The sequence below is a fragment of the Anomaloglossus baeobatrachus genome, chromosome 11 (assembly GCF_048569485.1).
Source record: "Anomaloglossus baeobatrachus isolate aAnoBae1 chromosome 11, aAnoBae1.hap1, whole genome shotgun sequence".
Taxonomy (NCBI): domain Eukaryota; kingdom Metazoa; phylum Chordata; class Amphibia; order Anura; family Aromobatidae; genus Anomaloglossus; species Anomaloglossus baeobatrachus.
Window position 1 is genome coordinate 87,616,651 of NC_134363.1, and position 23,315 is coordinate 87,639,965.

The window sequence follows — 23,315 nt, forward strand, 5'->3', positions numbered from 1 at the left end:
GCCCCCATCGCAGTTCCTTGAGCTTGCAGAAAGTATCTACCCTTGAAGAGGAACACATTGTGTGTTAATACAAACTCCAATAAAGTCAGGAGTAATTTAATCATAGACTTATCCAGAGTGCTCATGTTCAAGAACAAGGCCGTAGCTCTTAAACCATCTTCATGTCTAATTGACGTATAGAGGGACTCCACATCCACTGTTACCCTAACCATGTCCTCATCAAGACTAACCTGATTTAGTCTTTGTAAAGCGGATGTGGTGTCCCTCAAATAGGATGGCAAAGCGGTCACTAGAGGCTTCAAATAAAAATCAATCATAACTCCCACTTGTTCACAAAGACCCCCATTGCCCGAAATAATTGGTCGACCTGATGGGTCTTGGGGGTCCTTATGAATTTTGGGAATAAGATAAAGTGTCGGAGTGCGTGGATGCAAATTAACAACAAAATCCAAACACCTCTTAGGAATGATGCCTTCCTCAAAGGCCCTCTCCAATATACCTATTAAATTCTCTTTAAACGATGGAATGGGGTTGGTCCATAATTTCTTATAGCATTTGGAGTCGTTAAGTAATTTAAATGCCTGTCTCTCATACATTTCAGCTGGCCATACTACCAAGTTTCCTCCCTTGTCCGCTGGTTTGAACAATACTGTATCCATGGACTGAAGTTTTTCAAGAACCTTGCGTTCCTGCCAATTGAGATTAGATCTCCCTTTTGTGTGGCTTCGTAATAATTCCAGGTCTTTAGTCACTAGTTTGGTGAATATGTCCACCGCGGGACACAAACTAAATGACGGGAAGGTCTTGGATTTATAAAACAAATGTGTGGGAAACTTACTTGTTTCTTGCACCGCACTTTCCTCAGATAACTCCTCCAAAATCTCTAAAGCCATCTGTTCCTCTTTAGTTTGAAAATTGTCTTTGGTTTGAAAAGTATCATGGCAATCACCCTTATGATGGAAACGTTTTAAAATCATCTTCCTTGCAAAGCGATGTATATCTTTCACCGACGTGATTACATCTACATGATGAGATGGGGAAAAAGTAAGTCCCTTCTCTAATACACTCAACTCAATATTAGTGAAATTATATTCAGATAAATTAATCACCTTGAATTGATCTGTTCTTTTTTGATTTTTATTTCTGGAAAAAATCTCAGGGAACTTTTTATCCTTATTTTGAGTTCTTGTTCTGCAGGAAATTTCCCCATTCTCTTCAATATCGCTAGATGATGTATATTGATCCGATTGGGAGGTATAACCTCTACCAGATGGACTCTCCGGATTGTCCGATACAACATGTTTCTTCATTTTATTTCTTTGTTGCCATTTAAATATTTTACCTGCTTCGTAATCACCTACATCTCTATGGAATTTCTTTGCTTTGGCCATACTAACATCATTTTCCCATTTGTCTAGATCTTTATCATTATCTTCCATAAATTTTTCAAATCTCTTTGGATCAAACTCCTTTTTGATTAAGTCCAATAGCCTATCAATCTCCAAATCTATTTTTGTAAGGGCTAACGAATTATTTTCAATTATGATTTCAATAAATGCCAATGAGCATGAACTAGCTGCTTTGCTCCATTTATCAACTAACCCCTCATTGTCAAGGTCAAATGAAGGAAAAAGGTGGACCCGAAGCCCTCTTGGTACAATATTCTGTTTCTGATAATTTTCGAGGGACATTCGGTTCCACCACAATCTCGTCTTTTTATGCAAGGCATTTCTATATTGACGCATTAATTCATTCTTATCTGTAGAGGTCTCAGACGAAACACCAGGATTACTCTGTTTAAATAAATCAACAGCCTTATCATGCCAAGACTTTTCTTTAGCCTTGAAATCCATTTTGGTGGAAAACACTGTTAGAAAAACAGCAAAAATCAAGTTAATCCACAACCACCTTAAATACTTCATGCCACTACTCAATAATTAGAACAACTTAGAAACTAGTCCCCTCAGTCAGGAAACACACCAGTGGTTCATGTTAAAAAATTATATTTTATTTTATTAAAGTTAAAAAACAGTAAAAACAGTAAAAAACAGAGATATCCTGCAAGGGACCGGTAATTGGGCTCTAAATAACACACTATCACTGTTACTTATTTAGCCTACATATATAAAGAAATCACATAGGAGACTGTAATGCACTGATGTTATAAACAATTTAGATATATGCTGCGGGTAAATACCTCTACAGACACGTTATATACCAATGCTGATTATACTGTGATTTTATTAATATACTTTCAGTGGCTAGATATTTAACATGTCAAACACCATCAGTAACCTATTAATATATTCAAGGAAATCACCAGGAAAAAATATCTCACTAAGGCTCCAAAACCCAGCTTGGATACGTGCTGCAGGTAAACACCTATACAGACACCTTATATACCATTGCTGAGTTTATACTACAATTGTGCCATTACACTCCCAGTGACTGGGTGTTTGACATGCTAATGCTATCAGCAACCTAATGTAAACAGACAATGAATGCCTGATGCGATTATCTCATTACACCTCCAGTGACTAATTATTTAACATATTAAATAGCTACCAGTAACCTGATTATACTGTGATTTTATTAATATACTTTCAGTGGCTAGATATTTAACATGTCAAACACCATCAGTAACCTATTAATATATTCAAGGAAATCACCAGGAAAAAATATCTCACTAAGGCTCCAAAACGCAGCTTGGATATGTGCTGCAGGTAAACACCTATACAGACACCTTATATACCATTGCGGAGTTTATACTACAATTGTGCCATTACACTCCCAGTGACTGGATGTTTGACATGTTAATGCTATCAGCAACCTAATGTAAACAGACAACGAATGCCTGATGCGATTATCTCATTACACCTCCAGTGACTAATTATTTAACATATTAAATAGCTATCAGTAACCTGATTGTTAATGGACAGTAAATACCTGATAGTAAAAGGACTGATCCAAGAGCCAAATAGCGATCCCTCCACCCCTGGGATCGCTATTTGGCTCTTGGATCAGTCCTTTTACTATCAGGTATTTACTGTCCATTAACAATCAGGTTACTGATAGCTATTTAATATGTTAAATAATTAGTCACTGGAGGTGTAATGAGATAATCGCATCAGGCATTCATTGTCTGTTTACATTAGGTTGCTGATAGCATTAACATGTCAAACATCCAGTCACTGGGAGTGTAATGGCACAATTGTAGTATAAACTCAGCAATGGTATATAAGGTGTCTGTATAGGTGTTTACCTGCAGCACATATCCAAGCTGCGTTTTGGAGCCTTAGTGAGATATTTTTTCCTGGTGATTTCCTTGAATATATTAATAGGTTACTGATGGTGTTTGACATGTTAAATATCTAGCCACTGAAAGTATATTAATAAAATCACAGTATAATCAGGTTACTGGTAGCTATTTAATATGTTAAATAATTAGTCACTGGAGGTGTAATGAGATAATCGCATCAGGCATTCATTGTCTGTTTACATTAGGTTGCTGATAGCATTAACATGTCAAACATCCAGTGACTGGGAGTGTAATGGCACAATTGTAGTATAAACTCAGCAATGGTATATAAGGTGTCTGTATAGGTGTTTACCTGCAGCACGTATCCAAGCTGGGTTTTGGAGCCTTGGTGAGATATTTTTTCCTGGTGATAACCTTGAATATATTAGTAGGTTACTGATGGTGTTTGACATGTTAAATATCTAGCCACTGAAAGTATATTAATAAAATCACAGAGTATAATCAGCATTGGTATATAAGGTGTCTGTAGAGGTATTTACCCGCAGCATATATCTAAATTGTTTATAACATCAGTGCATTACAGTCTCCTATGTGATTTCTTTATATATGTAGGCTAAATAAGTAACAGTGATAGTGTGTTATTTAGAGCCCAATTACCGGTCCCTTGCAGGATATCTCTGTTTTTTACTGTTTTTTACTATGGGCACTGAGTCTATATCGGCTCAGGGTTCTGCGGTCTCTGGAGTCTGGTCTATCTATCTATCTCTCTATCTATCCCTCTATCTATCCATTATCTATCTATCCATTTATCTAATCCTTTATCCATTATCTATCCATCCATCTATCTAACTATCTATCCCTCTGTCTATCTATTCAACTAACTATCCATTATCTATCTGTCAATCTATCGATCTAACCATCTATCCCTCTATCTATCCATCTATCTGTCAATCCCTCTTTATAGCCATTTTCTATCTATCTATCTATCTATCTATCTATCTATCTATCTATCTATCTATCTATCCATCAGTCTATCCCTCTATCTATCTATCCCTCTATTTATCCATTACCTTCCTATCAATCTATCTATCTAACCATCTATCCCTCTATCTATCTCTCTTTCTATCTCTCTATCCCTCTTTTTATCCATTATCTATCTACCTATCCATCTCTCTAGCTATCCCTCTATCCATCTATCTATCTATCTATCTATCTATCTATCTATCTATCCATATATCCATCTATCTATCTATCTATCTATCTATCTATCTATCTATCTATCTATCTATCATCTATCTATCAATCTATCTCTTTATCCCTTTATCAAATCAATTCAAATCAAATAAGCTTTATTGGCAGGACCAAATACAAATTAGTTTTGCCAAAGCAAGTGTACAGTCATATGAAAAAGTTTGGGCACCCCTATAAATGTTAACCTTTTTTCTTTATAACAATTTGGATTTTTGTAACAGCTATTTCAGTTTCATATGTCTAATAAATGATGGTCTCAGTAATATTTCTGAATTGAAATGAGGTTTATTGTACTAACAGAACATGTTCAATCTGCATTTAAACTAAATTTGACAGGTGCATAAGTATGGGCACCTCGACCTAAAAGTAACATTAATATTTTGTAGATCCTCCTTTTGCAAAAATCACAGGCTCTAGTCGCATTCTGTAGCTTTAATGAGTTCCTGGATCTTGAATTAAGGTATTTTTGACCATTCCTGTTTACAAAACAATTCCAGTTCAGTTAAGTTTGATGGTCGCCGAGCATGGACAGCTCGCTTCAAATCATGCCACAGATGTGCAATGATATTCAGGTCTGGGGACTTGGATGGCCATTCCAGAACATTGTAATTGTTCCTCTGCATGAATGCCTGAGTAGATTTGGAGCGGTGTTTTGGATCATTGTCTTGCTGAAATTTCCATCCCCTGCGTAACTTCAACTTTGTCACTGATTCTTACGCATTATTGTCAAGAATCTGCTGATACTGAGTTGAATCCATGCGACCCTCAACTTTAACAAGATTCCCGGTGCCGGCATTGGCCACACAGCCCCAAAGCATGATGAAACCTCCACCAAATTTTACTGTGGGTAGCAGGTGCTTTTCTTGGAATGCCGTGTTTTTTTGCCTCCATGTATAATGCCTTTTTGTATGACCAAACAACTCAATCTTTGTTTCATCAGTCCACATGGGACATTCGTCCAAAATGTCACTGGCTTGTCCAAATGTGCTTTTGCATACCTCAGGCGACTCTGTTTGTGGTGTGTTTGCAGAAACGGCTTCTTTCGCATCACTCTCCCATACAGCTTCTCCTTGTGCAAAGTGCTCTGTGTTGTTGACGGATGCACAGTGACACCATCTGCAGCAAGATGATGCTGCAGGTCTTTGGAGGTGGACTGTGGATTGTTCTTCACTGTTCTCACCATTCTTCTTTTCTGCCTTTCTGATATTTTTCTTGGCCTGCCACTTCTGGGCTTAACAAGAACTGTACCTGTGTTCTTCCATTTCCTTACTATGTTCCTCACAGTGGAAACTGACAGTTTAAATTTCTGAGACAACTTTTTGTATCCTTCCCCTGAACAACTATGTTGAATATTTTTTGTTTTCAGATCATTTGAGAGTTGTTTTGAGGAGCCCATGATGCCAATCTTCATAGGAGATTCAAAGAGGAGAACTACTTGCAAGTGGCCACCTTAGATATACTTTCTCATGATTGGATACACCTGCCTATTAAGTACAGAGCTCAATGAGGTTACAAAACCAATTTAGTGCTTCAGTAAGTCAGTAAAAAACAGTTAGGAGTGTTCAAAACAAGAAATTAATAAGGGTACCCATACTTATGCACCTGTCAAATTTAGTTTAAATGCAGATTGAACATTTTCTGTTAGTACAATAAACCTCATTTCAATTCAGAAATATTACTGAGTCCATCATTTATTAGATATATGAAAATGAAATAGGTGCTGCAAAAACCCAAATTGTTATAAAGAAAAAAGGTTAACATTAATAGGGGTGCCAAAACTTTTACATATGACTGTACAATAGGGAATTGAATTGTGGGGATGGAGGGTGGGGACTGTACGAAGGATGGATGGGGCACATACAGGGTGGGGACTATCTATCTATCTTTCTATCTATCAAATCAAATCATATCAAATAAGCTTTATTGACAGGACCAAATACAACTTAATTTTGCCAAAGCAAGTGTACAATAGGGACTGGGACTGTGGGGATGGTGGGTAGGGACCATAGTAAGGATGGATGGGGCACATCCAGGGTGGGGACTGTAGGTAGGATGGATGGGGCACGTCCAGGGTGGGGACTATAGGAAGAATGGATGGGGCACATCTAGGGTGGGGACGTTGGGCGCTATGGAAGTCCATGGCTTATCATAGTTCTCTTTCTCGAAGTCTATGACATTCGTTCATAATACCGCGCTGCTATCTCCACTGCGCTCTCTTCTTTCCCCAGCAGGATATATGTTTTCTCTTCCTCCTTCATGGAGCTGAAAACCGGGAAAAGATCGGATAGTCTCCTGAAGAGAGTATCCCTCACTGCTGAGTACTTGGTGCAGTGTAGCAGGAAGTGGGTTTCATCCTCCAGGGCCTCCAGGTCGCAGTGTTGGCACAGTCTGTCCTCCCTGGGCTTGTAGCTCTGCTTGTGTCGGCCGGATTCAATGGTGAGACTGTGGGCACTGAGTCTATATCGGCTCAGGGTTCTGCGGTCTCTGGGGTCTGGGAGTTTTTCCAGATATGGAGCCAGTCTGTAGTCTCTGTTATGTGGTCAGTTACTGTGAGGTATTGATGTCGGTCCCCAGTCATTGACATACCTCTCCTGGCCCTCGTCTACCATCTTCCTGATTCTGGTTCTTATAGTTACATAGTTACTTAGGTTGAAAAAAGACCTAGGTCCATCTAGTTCAACCTTCCTCCACCAGTTCTACATTTAGTCACTAAGTCATTTATAACCAACAATGTTTTGTGTACTGAGGAAATCATCCAGCCCTTTTTTAAAAGCTGTTATAGTATCTGCCATTACTACCTCTTGTGGTAGGGCATTCCACAGTCTGACCGCTCTAACTGTAAAGAACCCTTTCCTATTTAGGTGTCGGAATCGCTTTTCTTCCACTCGCAGTGAGTGCCCCAGGCTGCTATGATTGGTTATTTTGTCCAGTTGGGTTTGGGAGAGCTGTGTCAGGGATCCTGGTTCATCTGGCCCACGTATATATATCAGAGCTTTGTGGTGATGGGTGCTTGGATTGCTACTCTGTAGGTGAGCCCAAAATGATAGTGCTCTCTTCAGAACCACTAGGTGTAGAGGGAATCTCCTCAGCTCTCTCTATCCATTATCTATCTATCTATCTATCTATCTATCTCTCTATCCCTCTATCTATCCATTATCTATGTATCTCTCTATCCCTCTATCTATCCATTATCTATCTCTCTATCCCTCTATCTATCCATTATCTATCTATCTCTCTATAATTCTATCTATCCATCTCTCTATCACTCTATCTATCCATTATCTATCTATCCCTCTATCTATCCTTGATCTATCTATCCATTATCTATCTATCCAGCTCTCTATCTACCCATTATCTATCTATCTATCTGCCTATCTGTCTATCTATCTATCTATTCCTCTATCTATACCTCTATCTATTTCTCTATCTATCTATCTATCTATCCATCTATCTATCTATTTATCTATCCCTCTATCTATCCATCTATCTATCCATCTATATATCTATCTATCCATCTACTTATTTATCTATCCCACTAGCTATCCATCTATCTATCTATCCCTCTATCCATCTATCTATCTATCAAATCAAATTAAATCAGCATTATTGTTAGGACCAAATACAAATTAGTTTTGCAATAGCTAGTGTACACTAGGGACTGAGACTGTGGGGATGGTGGGTGGGGACTGTAGGAAGGATGGATGGGGCACATCCAGGGTGGAGACTGTAGGAGATATGGATGGGGCACATCCAGGGTGAGGACTGTGGGGGCACATCTAAGGTGGGAGCTATGGAAGTCCATGGCCTATGATGGGGCATATCCAGGGTGGGGACTGTAGTAAGGGTGGATGGTGCACATCCATGGTGGGGACTGTGGGGCCACATCTGGGATGGGGGCTATGGAAGTCCATGGCTTATCATAGTTCTCTTTCTAGAAAACTATAGGGTGCTTTACACGCTGCGACATCGCTAGCGATCTCGTTAGCGATGTGACATGCTAGATCGCAGATGCAATCTGCAGAGATCGCACGTAGGTCATTTTTATAGTGCCGGTCGCATGTGCAATCTGGCGTCTTACATCACTGACGAGATCACTAGCAATGTCGCAGCGTGTAAAGCACAATTCTGACATTCGCTCACATACTGCGCTGCTATCTCCACTGTGCTCTCTTCTTTCCCCAGCAGGATATATGTTTTCTCTTCCTTCTTCATGGAGCTGAAATCCAGGAAGAGATGGGAGAGTCTCCTTAAGTGAGTGTCCCTCACTGCTGATTACTTAGTGTAGTGTAGCAGGAAGTGGGTTTCATCCTCCAGGGCCTCTAGGTCACAGTGTTCGCACAGTCTGTCCTCCCTGAGCTTGTAGCTCTGCTTGTGTCAGCCGGATTCTCTGTAGACTCTGCTATGTAGTCAGTTTCTGTGAGGTGTTGATGTCGGTCCTCCAGTCATTGACATACCTCTCCTGGCCCTTGTCCACCATCTTCCGGATTCTTATTTTTGTCAGGCTGGTGTGATTGGTCATTTTGTCCAGTTGGGTTTGGGAGAGCTGTGCAAGGGGTGCTGGTTCATCTGGACCACGTATATTTATCAGAGTTTTGTGGTGATAGGAGCTTGGATTGCTACTGTGTAGATGAGCCTGAAATGATGATGACCTCTTCAGAGGTGCTAGGTGTAGAGGGAATCTGCCCAGCTCGGCTCGACAGGCACTGTTGGAAGTGCTTCGATGGACCTGGAGAAGGTGCTTACAGAATTCCGGGTGAAATATTTCTGTTGGGCTGTAATCCCACCTTGACCAATCTGGGTAAGTATGAGGGCCCCAGACTTCGCTGCCGTACAGGAGGATTGGGGCGATAATGTAATCAAAGATTTTTAGCCAGACCCTCACTGGTGGCTTCAGATGATACAATTTCTTTCGGATGGCATAAAAGGTTTTGCAAGCCTTGTTTTTCAGGGTCTCTATGGCTTGTTTGAAGTTCCCTGACTGGTGAATTTCCAGGCCCAAGTAGGTGTATTTGTCTGTTCCTGTAAGAGTGCAGCCGTTTAGGACAAATGAAGGATGCTGGTCAAATCTTCTTTTTATCTTCTGGAACACCATGATGTTGGTTTTCTTTAGAAGTGCCCATGTGGAGCTGAATTTCTCCAAGATTTGTAGGTTGTCTTGGAGACCTTTCTCGGTTCGTGACACCAGCAGAAGGTCATCGGCATAGAGGAAGAATTTCACATGGGCATCATGGAGTGTGAGACCTGGAGCAGTTGAATATTCCAGAGCAGTAGCCAGCTCATTGATGTAAATATTGATGAGCGTTGGACTTAGGCTGCAGCCCTGTCTGACTATTCGTCTCTGCTGGAAATAAGCTGTTCTTCTACCGTTCACACACACTGCAGAGGTTCTCGGTGTAGGAGCTTTTGATGACATCGTAGGTCTGTCCTCCTATTCCACTCTCCAGCAATTTCAAGAACAAGCCCGGGTGCCACACTGAGTCAAAGGCCTTTTTAAAGTCTACAAAACAGGCGTATATCTTTCCCTGCTTTTTATTGTGGACGTGGCTCTGAATGAGACTGTGCAGAGTGTAGATGTGGTCCGTGGTGCGGTGGTTTGGCAAGAACCCTGCTTGGCTTCTTCTGAGGACATTGTGCTCTGTAAGGAAACTGAGGATCCTCTTGTTCAGGATGCGTAGAATAGTTTTCCCAAGTTACTGCTGACACATATGCCTCTGTAGTTGGCAGGGTAATACCTGTCCCCACTCTTGTGGATGGGTGTGATGAGTCCTTGGTTCCAGGTACAAGGGAAGTAATCAGCACTCAGCACAATATTGAACAGTTTAACCATTGCAGCTTGACTCTCTGGTGGGCTGTAATTTAGCATCCCTGGGGGGATTCCATCCAGGCCACTAGATTTTTTACTCCTTATGGAAGTGATTTTCTCTGCAACTTCCTGTAAAATATTTTTTTTTTTCCAGAGGGTTTTGGAAATTTTTGATTTTCTCCTCCATTGCCTTTAGTTTTGATGTTATGTTTCCTGCTCTTGGCTTAGCCCTTCTTCTGGGATGTTTTTGTAGAGGTCTCTGAAGTACTGGAGCTAGATGTTGCCATTTTGGATATGCATGTCATTTTTCTTTTTGCTCTTTGTGTCCATCTGGTTCAATATTTCCCAGAAGGAGTTATCTTGGAGGGCGTCTTTGAGTTGGCTAAGTTTGGTAGAGATGTAGCTCTGGTTCTTTCTCCTGAGGATTATTTTCTACTGCCTTTGTAAGGTGTCATAGGCTTCCCTCAGGTCTAGGTTGTTGGGTCTCTGTGTTTTTTATTTGAAGCTGTTCTCAGGGTCTTTCGAATGGCTTTACATTCTTTGTCAAACCAACCATTGATCTGCTTTTCTTTTGGCTTCTTGTAATTGACTTGTTTGAGGTCGGACAATTTGGCCATGGTGTAGAATATTTTGTTGAGGTCTTTTGCAGCTTGGTTTACTCCTTCTGGGTTTGATTTGTATTTGTAGCTGTAGAGGTTATGGAACATCTCCTGTATTTCGGGTCTGTTAGGAACCTCTTTATATTTTATTTCTGATGTCTTGGACCATTTATAGGGTGGAGGTTGGTTGTAGAGGCTGCTCTGCTGTGGCTTTTGTGTGGATATTTTCTCTGTAGGTTTCATGTACAGGAAAAGTTGGTTGTGGTCTGACAGGTGCATTTGTGGGGTGACTATGAAGGCACTAATGTTTGCCAGGTCCATATCTGTAATGGCGTAGTCTACTACACTCCTTCCTATATGGGAGTTTAGTCTATATCTTCCCAGAGAGTCTCCCTTGGTACGTCCATTAAGAATATGAGTTCCTAAACTTCTGCATAACTTCAGGAGCTTTTTGTAACTTTTGTTGACTGTACTGTCATAACTGTTTCTCTCTGAGTGTTCTGAGTCGTGACTGCGATTCTTTTGCCCAAATATGTAGATGTTTCCATCTGTGGTCAAAAAGTCTTTTTCTCTCCCTGTTTTTGCATTGAGGTCTCCAAAAATAAGAAGTTTGCCCAGGACCTGATAATAGGTGGCATCTTCTTGTAAGATCTCAAAGCTGTCTGGATTGAAGTAGCGGGACTCTGGTTGTGGTAAATCGGTGTTACGTCACCGCCGGAGTCTGCTCCAGCGACTTCTGCTCCGATCGCCAAACGATGCCGTGTTCTTGCCGTGGATCATGCTGGTGATCGGAGAGGAGTCAATGCCAGCGGTACCGGTGGGCGCACGCAAGCTCCAATCATCCACTGGGCTGGGTTATCTTGGGATCTGTGGTACCGCTGGCTGACTGTGGGTGGCATGTGTCTTCAAGCTGAAGTTGCCAGCGTTCAGCTACAGCCAATGGGAAAACACCACACCCTTCTTATTCCCCCTCCTGTCACATGACCACTGTCAGAGATAGTTCTGATTTTCCTGCCTCCTTTTACGTCTTATTCTGTTTGGTTATTCCTGTGTGCTGACTTCTGTGTGTTTTCTGACTACCCTCCTGCCTACTGTTTTTGTACCTCGCTGCCCGATCCAGATTTGACCTCTGCTACGTTTGCTGACTACGTCATTGCCTGACGATTCTGTCCCTGTTCCGCAATTCCTGGTTTGACCATGCCTGACTACTACTCTCATCGGACTGCAGCCTTCCACAGGTAGTGATCACCAGGGCCCTGTGTAATTCCAAATCCCTGTATAGTTGTTAATGTGTTTCAGGGTTCTGGGGGTCCTGCTTGGTGAATGGTTTCCCTCTAGCCTCCCCATTACAGCCTATCTGAGTCTGTGGATCCAGGCATGCATTACATTATCTCTGGCCCATCTAACAAGGAGAGAAAAAAAAAAATGGATTCTCTTTATGCTGTGCTAAATCAGGTGCACACCCTTTCTGGCCTTGTACATGGACTTACACAGCAAGTGCAGGATCTCACGTCTGCTCAGATTCAAGCCCCTACTGCACCTACCTCATCGTGTCCAGAGTCCTGTCGACTGCAAGGATGCAGATTACGTTGTGGAGCCAAACATGGAGGGCCTGGATCAGGGAGGCAATCGTTTCCAAGGCAGCAGCACCACCTGAATGGGCCCCAGGATACCCGCTCAGGTGCCCAGGTACTCTCTGCAGACCCTATAAGGTTAATGATATCTGTCTCATTGTCTCACCCGGGAAAATCTGTACGGCTGCAGGCTTTTGTTGATTGTGGCTCTGCTGCTAATTTCATAGACACTATTGTAGCAAAACAGCTGTGTTTGACTATGCTAAGGTTAAATGCACCTATTAGAATATCTGCTATCGATAGTACACCTCTCACGCAGGGTGTGGTTACTTTTGTAACTCCAGAGATCTCCATGCTTGTTGGTGCTCTGCATGTAGAATCAGTGTCATTTTTTGTTCTTGAGAATCTGATGTCAGTAGTGGTATTGGGCATGCCATGGCTGCGCAAACATAACCCGGTCATAGACTGGCACCAGGGTGAGATTGTGCGCTGGAGCCCTGAGTGTCAGGAGACGTGTATGTCGTTATCTGTTAACCTGACCAGAGCTGAACTTATCTTCATACATCATGCATTATGGGATTTTGCTGATGTCTTTTCTGTATCTGAATCTGAAAAATTACCTCTGCACAGAGATTATGACTGCCCCATAGATTTGGTCCCCAATTCCCGACTCCCCAAGGGTAAAATGTATAATATTTCTGGTCCGGAGCGTCAGGCTATGAAAGATTATATAGCAGACAGTCTGCAGAGGGTTTATCAGACCATCCAGGTCACCAGTCAGCGCTGGATTCTTTTTCGTTGATAAAAAAGATGGTGGCCTCAGACCTTGTATTGACTACCGTGAACTTAATGCTATTACTGTATAGAATCAGTACCCTCTGCCACTCATCCCCGATCTGTTTAACCAGCTTATAGGAGCCCAGTGGTTCACCAAGCTGGATCTCAGGGCAGCATATAACCTAATCCGCATCAGAGAAGGAGATGAGTGGAAAACAGCATTTAATACTCCAGAGGGACACTATGAGTACCTGGTAATGCCTTTTGGATTAAGTAATGCGTTGGCTGAGTTTCAGAACTTTGTTAATTACATTTTCAGAGATATTTGTGGTCAATATGTGGTGGTCTATCTGGATGACATCCTGATTTATTCTCCTGATGCTACATCACTTGTCCAACATGTACGCACTGTACTCCAGAGACTCAGGGAGAACTCCCTATTTGCTAAATATGAGAATTGTGTTTTTTTGAGGCAGAGGTTAATTTCCTGGGTTATATATTGTCTGCAGAAGGCTTCCACATGGATCCCTCTAAGCTTCAACCGATTAAGGAGTGGGTACAACTTAAGCCTCTGAAAGCCTTGCAGCGTTTCCTTGGGTTTGCTATTTATTACCGCAAATTTATTAGAGATGTTTCCAAAATTGCCAAACCCCTCACCGATTTGACTAAAAAGGGGGCTGATGTGGTTAATTGGAAGCCAGAGGCGATCCATGCCTTCTCAAAATTAAAAGAATAATTCTCCTCAGACCGAATTCTGGTTCAGCCTGACCATATGCGTCCGTTTATTGTGGAAGTCGATGCATCCGAGGTTGGAGTGGGAGCGGTGCTATCACAAGGTCCTCTGTCTCTCACTCAGCTTCGTCCTTGTGCCTTCTTTTCCGGCAAGTTTTCTCCCACATAGAGAAATTATGACATTGGTAATCGTGAGCTGTTGGCAATTAAATGGGCCTTCGAGGAATGGCGCCACTTTCTTGAAGGCGCCAAACATAAGGTCACAGTCATCACAGACCATAAGAACCTCACTTATCTGGAATCTGCTAAGAGACTCAATCCTAGGCAAGCTAGGTGGGCATTGTTCTTCTCCAGATTTGATTTTGTGATAACATTCCGGCCCGGTACCAAGAACACAAAAGCTGATGCACATTCCCGTAGCTTCTGTCTCTCTCAGTCTGAAAACTCTGAACCAGAGCATATTTTAGCTAAAGGAATTATTATGTCATCTGTTTTTTTAGATTTGATAGAAGAGGTCCATAATACCCAAGACCAAGCTCCTGAAACCACTCCTGTCCATAAACTGTTTGTCGCCCCCTCACTTCGCCTACGGGTACTCCAGGAATCCCACAATTCTGTGCTGGCAGGTCACCCTGGTATCGGCAATACCCACCGATTAGTAACCAGGAATTTTTGGTGGCCAACCGTAGCAAAAGATTGTAAGGAATATGTACTGGCTTGTGAAACTTGTGCTCGAGCCAAGGCACCCCGCACATGCCCTGCTGGATTTCTCCAGTCCCTACCCACTCCAGTAAGCCCTTGGACACATCTCTCCATGGACTTCATCACTGACCTTCCACTCTCAGAAGGGAAGACCTGTATCTGGGTAGTAGTGGATAGATTCAGCAAACAGTGTCATTTTGTTCCTCTGTCCGGATTACCCAATTCTGAAACTCTTAGCAAGTTGTTTATTAGGCATATTGTGCGGTTACACTGGGTTCCGGAAAATATTGTTTCTGACCGAGGAACACAGTTCATCTCAAAATTCTGGAGGGCGTTTTGTAAAAAGATCAATATAGAGCTATCTTTTTCATCTGCCTACCACCCAGAGACCAATGGTCAGATCGAATGTTCCAATCAAACCCTTGAACAATATCTCCAGTGTTATGTGTCTGACCTTCAGTCTGACTGGGTGGAATATCTGCCACTAGCTGAGTTCGCTATCAATATTCAGCATCGGGAATCCATCAAAACTACCCCCTTTTTCTGCAATTTTGGGTTGCATCCACGTTTTGGTTCTTTTTCTTCCGCTGTGGTGGATACTCCTGAGGCTGAATCAACTGTGGACAAATTGAAGGCTATCTGGTCTGAGGTGAAAGAGAACCTGAAGAAGGCAAAGGTTGGTCAAGCCTCCTCTGCTAATAAGAGACGTTCCTAGGGCCCTAGCCCTGGAGTTGGGGACAAGGTATGGTTATCCACATGGAATATTAAACTCAAGGTCCCTTCTGCTAAGCTGGATCCGAGATTTATTGGACCTTACGAGATAATCAAGGTAATTAATCCCACAGCTTTCCGCCGGCAACTCCCCCCGTCCTTTAAGATATTGACTGTGTTCCATAAGTCCCTCCTCAAGTTATAGCGTGTGCCCGATCACCCAGTCAGTGCCCCCCCTCCTCCTGTTTTGGTTGAAGGTAACTTGGGGTATGAGGTACAGAGAATACTTGATTCCCGTATTGTCAGAGAGGTGGTACAGTATTTGGTGCATTGGAGGGGTTATGGCCCTGAGGAGAGGTCATGGGTCCCAGCGAGCGATATTCATGCTAAGGGTCTGGTCCAGCGGTTTCACCTCCAATTTCCTGGGAAGCCGATTTTTGAGGGTCCGGAGGCACCTCGTGGAGGGGGGGGCGCACTGATACATCACCGCCAGAGTCTGCTCCAGCGATTTCTGCTCCGATCGCCAGGCGATGCCGTGTTCCTACCGTGGATGGTGCTAGTGATGGGAGAGGAGTCGATGCCCGCGGCACCGGTGGGCGCAGGCTCCGATCATCCACTGGGCTGGGTTATCTTGGGATCTGCAGTACCGCTGGCTGACTGTGGATGGCATGTGTCTTCCAGCTGAAGTTGCCAGCATTCAGCTACAGCCAATGGGAAAACACCACACCCTTCTTATTCCCCCTCCTGTCACATGACCACTGCCAGAGATAGTTCTGATTTTCCTGCCTCCTTTTACGTCTTATTCTGTTTGGTTATTCCTGTGTGCTGACTTCTGCATGTTTTCTGACTACCCTCCTGCCTACTGTTTTTGTACCTTGGTGCCCGATACGGATTTGAGCTCTGCTATGTTTGCTGACTACGTCATTGCCTGCTGATTCTGTCCCTGTTCCGCAATTCCTGGTTTGACGCTGCCTGAATTCTACTCTCATCGGACTGCAACCTTCCACAGGTAGTGATCACCAGGGCCCTGTGTAATTCCAAATCCCTGTATAGGGGTTAAAGGGTTTCAGGGTTCTGGGGGTCCTGCTTGGTGAATGGCTTCCCTCTAGCCTCCCGATTACAGCCCATCTGAGTCTGAGGATCCAGGCAGGCGTTACAATAGGTGGCGCAGAGGTAGACATCGGACTGAGAGGTGAGGATGGAGCTGCTGATTATGATCCATATGTGGCTGCCTCCTCTCTTCACTGGTTTGATGTACTTGTGGAGCTCTTGTTTATACCAGATGACATCCCTCTATCTATCCATTATCTATCTTTCAATCTATCTAACCATCTATCCCTCTATCTATCTATCTTTCTAACTCTCTATCCCTCAATCTATCCATTATCTATCTACCTATCCCCCTATGTATCTATAAATCTATCTAGCTATCCCTCTATCTATTTATCTATCTCCCTATCCATCTATCCATCTATCCATTATCTATCTATCTCTTTATCCTTCTATTCATCTCTCTATCACTCTATCTATCCATTATCTATCTATCTACCGATCTATCCCTCTATCTATCATTCATCTATCTATCTATCCATTATCTATCCATCACTCTATCTACCCATTATCTATCTATCTATCTATCTATCTATCTATCTACAGTCATATGAAAATGTTTGGGCACCTCTATTAATGTTAACCTTTTTTCTTCATAACAATTTGGGTTTTTGCAACAGCTATTTCAGTTTCATATATCTAATAACTGATGGACTGAGTAATATTTCTGGATTGAAATGAGGTTTATTGTACTAACAGAAAATGTGCAATCCGCATTTAAACAAAATTTGACCGGTGCAAAAGTATGGGCACCTCAACATAAAAGTGACATTAATATTTTGTAGATCCTCCTTTTGCAAAAATCACAGCCTCTAGTCACTTCCTGTAGCTTTTAATGAGTTCCTGGATCCTGGATGAAGGTAGATTTGACCATTCCTGTTTACAAAACAATTCCAGTTCAGTTAAGTTTGATGGTCGCCGAGCATGGACAGCCACTTCACATCATCCCACAGATTTTCAATGATATTCAGGTCTGGGGACTGGGATGGCCATTCCAGAACATTGTAGTTGTTCCTCTGCATGAATGCCTGAGTAGATTTGGAGCGGTGTTTTGGATCATTGTCTTGCTGAAATATCCATCCCCTGCGTAACTTCATCTTGTCACTGATTCTTGCACATTATTGTCAAGAATCTGCTGATACTGAGTTGAATCCATGCGACCCTCAATTTTAACAAGATTCCCGGTGCCGGCATTGGCCACACAGCCCCAAAGCATGATGGAACCTCCACCAAAGTTTACTGTGGGTAGCAAATGCTTTTCTTGGAATGCCGTGTTTTTTTGCCTCCATGCATAACGCTTTTTTGTATGACCAAACAACTCAATCTTTGTTTTATCAGTCCACAGGAGCTTCTTCCAAAATGTCACTGGCTTGTCCAAATGTGCTTTTGCATACCTCAGGCGACTCTGTTTGTGGCGTGCTTGCAGAAACGGCTTCTTTCGCATCACTCTCCCATACAGCTTCTCCTTGTGCAAAGTGCGCTGTATTGTTGACCGATGCACATTGACACCATCTGCAGCAAGATGATGCTGCAGGTCTTTGGAGGTGGTCTGTGGATTGTCTTTGACTGTTCTCACGATTCTTTTTCTCTGCCTTTCTGATATTTTTCTTGGCCTGCCACTTCTGGGCTTAACAAGAACTGTACCTGTGTTCTTCCATTTCCTTACTATGTTCCTCACAGTGGAAACTGACAGTTTAAATCTCTGAGACAACTTTTTGTATCCTTCCCCTGAACAACTATGCTGAATAATCTTTGTTTTCAGATCATTTGAGAGTTGTTTTGAGGAACCCATGATGCCACTCTTCATAGGAGATTCAAATAGGAGAACAACTTGCAAGTGGCCACCTTAAATACCTTTTCTCATGATTGGATACAAAGCTCACAGCTCAATGAGGTTACAAAACCAACTTAGTGCTTCAGTATGTCAGTAAAAAGTAGTTAGGAGTGTTCAAAACAAGAAAATGATAAGGGTGCCCATACTTTTGCACCGGTCAAATTTTGTTTAAATGCGGATTACACATTTTCTGTTAGTACAATAAACCTCATTTCAATCCAGAAATATTACTTAGTCCATCAGTTATTAGATATATGAAACTGAAATGGCTGTTGCAAAAACCCAAATTGTTATAAAGAAAAAAGGTTAAGATTAATAGGGGTGCCGAAACTTTTTCATATGATTGTATCTATCTATCTATCTATTCCTCTGTCTGTCTATCTATCTATCTATCTACTTATCTATCCATCTATCCATCTATCCATCTATCTATCTATGTATCTATCCAACTAACTATCTATTATCTATCTCTCTAAGTCCCTCTACCTATGCATTATCTATCTACCTATCCCTCTATCCATCTATCTATCTATCTATCTATCTATCCCATTATCTATCTATCTATCTACCCATCTATATATCTATCAATTTATCTATCCATCTGTGAGGACATAGGAATATATTCTGAGCATGAAGCCATATTCCTATAGCCGCCATCTTGTCAAGCTTCAATCAGAATGCTAATGAATCTGAGGAACCTGTCTGTTTAGCAGTGGTGTGACAAGGAAAAAAGTCTATGATATGGAAATTAGGTGAGCCTTCGGAACACAAAGAGAGAGGAAGACCCCATTCTGTGACACTGTGGAAGAAGTTCCTTACTAATTAACATGCCTCTGTACATCCAGACAGCCAGGCTCCAGTAGAATATGGTTAATATTTCATGGACCGTGTGTTACGGGGGGCTGTCTGATAATAACCGAAATGAGTATCAGACAGTCAGGGTCCACCGTGCAAAGACTTTGCTGCAGACTATGGCAGAGTGCAATACCTCTGTTAACTCACAGAAGGATATAATAAGTAAGTAAAGCAATTCCTCTCTTACTTGGAGGGTGTGTGGAATGATCTCTGTTAATAATCACAGAGACAAAGGCAATGTGTGCGAAATGGCACCTACCTAGGTCCGCTCTTCTAGTGGTGCAAAAGAGACGAACAGCAGCGTAAGCCGCACAAAGCTCCTACCTGCGTTCGCTCCACTAGTGTGCGAGGACACGAACCACTAGATATGGCACCTGCCTAGGTCCGCTCTTCTAGTGGTGCAAAAGAGACGAACAGCAGCGTAAGCCGCACAAAGCTCCTACCTCTGTTCGCTCCCCTAGTGTGCGAGGATACGAACAACTGCCAGACGCAGTATAAGGAACGTTACCCTAGCGGCAACGTCCACCTACGAGTAGAATCACAAGGCCCAGCCAGACCATGTGCCTCAGGCACCTGCCTATGTCCGCTCCCCTAAGAGGTAAGGATACGGACAGCAGCCGAAGCTGTAAGGTATAAGAACGCTACCCTGCCGGTAGCGCTCACCTAGCATAGACAGAGGAATGCCTAGAGGAACGCGCACAGAGCGTCTACTCATATGCATGAACCAAGAGGACTGAGCACCATGCGGCGTGTGTCAGGGTCTTATATAGACTCTGTGCCTCATCCAAGATGGAGGACACCAGAGCCAATCCGCTGCCAGAACGACAGGAGTGACGTCATGCTGGCCTATCACCGAACAAGACGTCACAAGCACATGACCAGCGACCAATTGGCATAGAAGGTGTCAGAGACATGTGACCTCGTGTCAGCGATGATGTCACCCGCACATGTGCAATGGCTCCAAGATTGGACTTAGTCTCCGGCGCTCGCACATGTGCAGTAGCAAGAAATCTGGACTTAGTCTCCAGCGCTCGCACATGTGCAGTAGCAAGAAATCTGGACTTAGTCTCCAGCGCTCGCACATGTGCAGTAGCAAGAAATCTGGACATAGTCTCCAGTGCTCGCAGCAACCGTAACAGTACCTCCCCCTCAAGGGCCCCCCTCCCAGCGACGCAGGTAATCGGCAACTAAGTCGGGAGCATGGACAGCCTCCTCAGGCTCCCAAGAGCGATGTTCCGGGCCATAGCCCTCCCAATCTATCAAGAAGAACCTGTGCCCTCTAACCATCTTAGAACCAACTATGGCTCGTACCTCATAGCTAGAGCGAGAGGAATCAGAGGCAGGAGAGTGCACTTCACGAGCGTGAGGTAAAATAGCCGGCTTTAGCAGTGAGACATGGAATTTGTCATGAATCCTAAGATGGGCAGGTAACTTCAATTGATAGACTACAGGATTTACCTGTCGAAGAACCTCATAAGGACCCAGGAAGCGAGGAGCAAATTTGACAGAGCTCACTCTAAGTTTCACGTGTTTTGCAGAGAGCCACACAAAGTCCCCTGGAGAAAAGACAGGAGCCGGGCGACGAAACCGATCAGACACCGTCTTCATACGGTCCTTAGCTGCTTGGATCGACTCTTGAGTCCGATCCCAAACCTCTCTGGCATTAGTTGCCCAGTCGGCCACAAGAGGAGGAGGTGCAGCAGCGGGAAACGGTACCGGTACCCTAGGGTGTTGCCCATTATTGAGTACGAACGGTGTCTGCCCAGTGGCCTCAGCCAGGGAATTGTTAAGGGCAAATTCTGCCCAGGGTAGGAGGGAGGACCAGTTATCGTGGTTCTCAGCAACAAAGTGTCGAAGGTATATAATCATAGATTGATTGGTACGTTCAACCAAACCATTGGTCTCCGGATGGTATGCCGAAGAGAGATTCAACTCAATTTGCAGAAGGCTACAAAGATCTCGCCAGAAACGGGAAGTAAATTGCGGGCCTCTATCACAAATGATACGATCTGGCATCCCGTGAAGCCTAAAGACATGCTTGAGGAATAGTTTGGCTAGTACCCTGGAAGATGGGATTCTCGATAACGGTACGAGATGAACCATCCGGGAGAAATGGTCCGTAATGACCCACACAAATCTATGTCCCTGTGAACATGGAAGATCACCCACAAAGTCCATGCCTACCACCTCCCATGGTCTATCTGGCACTGGTAAAGGGTGCAAGAGCCCAGCCGGTCTCTGCCGTAATGGACGGTTGCGAGCACACGAGTAGCAGGAACCGACATATCTCTTGACGTGGCTGGCTAAGTGTGGCCACCAATACCACCTCTCCAGTAAGGCTAAGTTCACATTTCCGCTAAAATCTATCAGTCACAATCCGCTGCTCTTGTAAACAGCGGAATCCGTTTAGCGGATTCCGCTGTTCCCATAGACTTGTATGAGCAGCGGATTGTGACTGATGATGCTGCGTTGCACCCTCCGCCCGACTGATCAGTCGTGGAACGACTGACCGCCGGGCGGGAGGAACGCAGCATGTAACGTTTTTTGAGCAGCGAGATCCGTCGGATTTCGCTGCGCATGCTCTCTGGCTCCCTGCACACGTCACCAGCTTTGGTTGGTTACCCGATATTTACCCTGGTTACGGTGCAAGGAGCCAGCGCTAAGCGGTGTAGGCCCGTAACCAAGGTAAATATCGGGTAACCAAGGTAAACATCGGGTGCTTTGCTGTTACCCGATATTTAGGCTGGTTACGTGTGCAGGGAGGCCGACACTTCCCTGCTCGGCCCCGCCCCCTCCCGCACTCCGCACATGTATGTACACACACACACACACACACACCTGTCCCCAGCCATGCAGACAAGCACTGACACCCTCGTCTGGCCCCGCCCCCTGCTCGGTTCCGCCCCCTCCCGCACTTTGCATGTGCACACACACACATACATACATACATGCACATACACACACTCACTCACACATACACTCACCTGTCCCCAGCCATGCAGACCGCAGCACTTCCACTGACATCCTCAGCGCCTGGCCCCGCCCCCTGCCGGCTCCGCCCCCTCCCGCACTTTGCATGTGCACACACATACATACATACATACATACATACATGCACATACACACACTCACTCACACATACACTCACCTGTCCCCAGCCATGCAGACCGCAGCACTTCCACTGACATCCTCAGCGCCTGGCCCCGCCCCCCGCTCGGCTCCGCCCCCTCCCGCACTTTGCATGTGCACACACATACATACATACATACATACATGCACATACACACACTCACTCACACATACACTCACCTGTCCCCAGCCATGCAGACCGCAGCACTTCCACTGACATCCTCAGCGCCTGGCCCCGCCCCCCGCTCGGCTCCGCCCCCTCCCGCACTTTGCATGTGCACACACATACATACATACATACATACATACATGCACATACACACACTCACTCACACATACACTCACCTGTCCCCAGCCATGCAGACCGCAGCACTTCCACTGACATCCTCAGCGCCTGGCCCCGCCCCCCGCTCGGCTCCGCCCCCTCCCGCACTTTGCATGTGCACACACATACATACATACATACATACATACATGCACATACACACACTCACTCACACATACACTCACCTGTCCGCAGCCATGCAGACCGCAGCACTTCCACTGACATCCTCAGCGCCTGGCCCCGCCCCCCGCTCGGCTCCGCCCCCTCCCGCACTTTGCATGTGCACACACATACATACATACATACATACATACATGCACATACACACACTCACTCACACATACACTCACCTGTCCCCAGCCATGCAGACCGCAGCACTTCCACTGACATCCTCAGCGCCTGGCCCCGCCCCCCGCTCGGCTCCGCCCCCTCCCGCACTTTGCATGTGCACACACATACATACATACATACATACATACATGCACATACACACACTCACTCACACATACACTCACCTGTCCCCAGCCATGCAGACCGCAGCACTTCCACTGACATCCTCAGCGCCTGGCCCCGCCCCCCGCTCGGCTCTGCCCCAGAACTCCGCCCCCCGCACACAACGGAATCCGACAAAAAATTCTGTTCTTTGTCATCCGT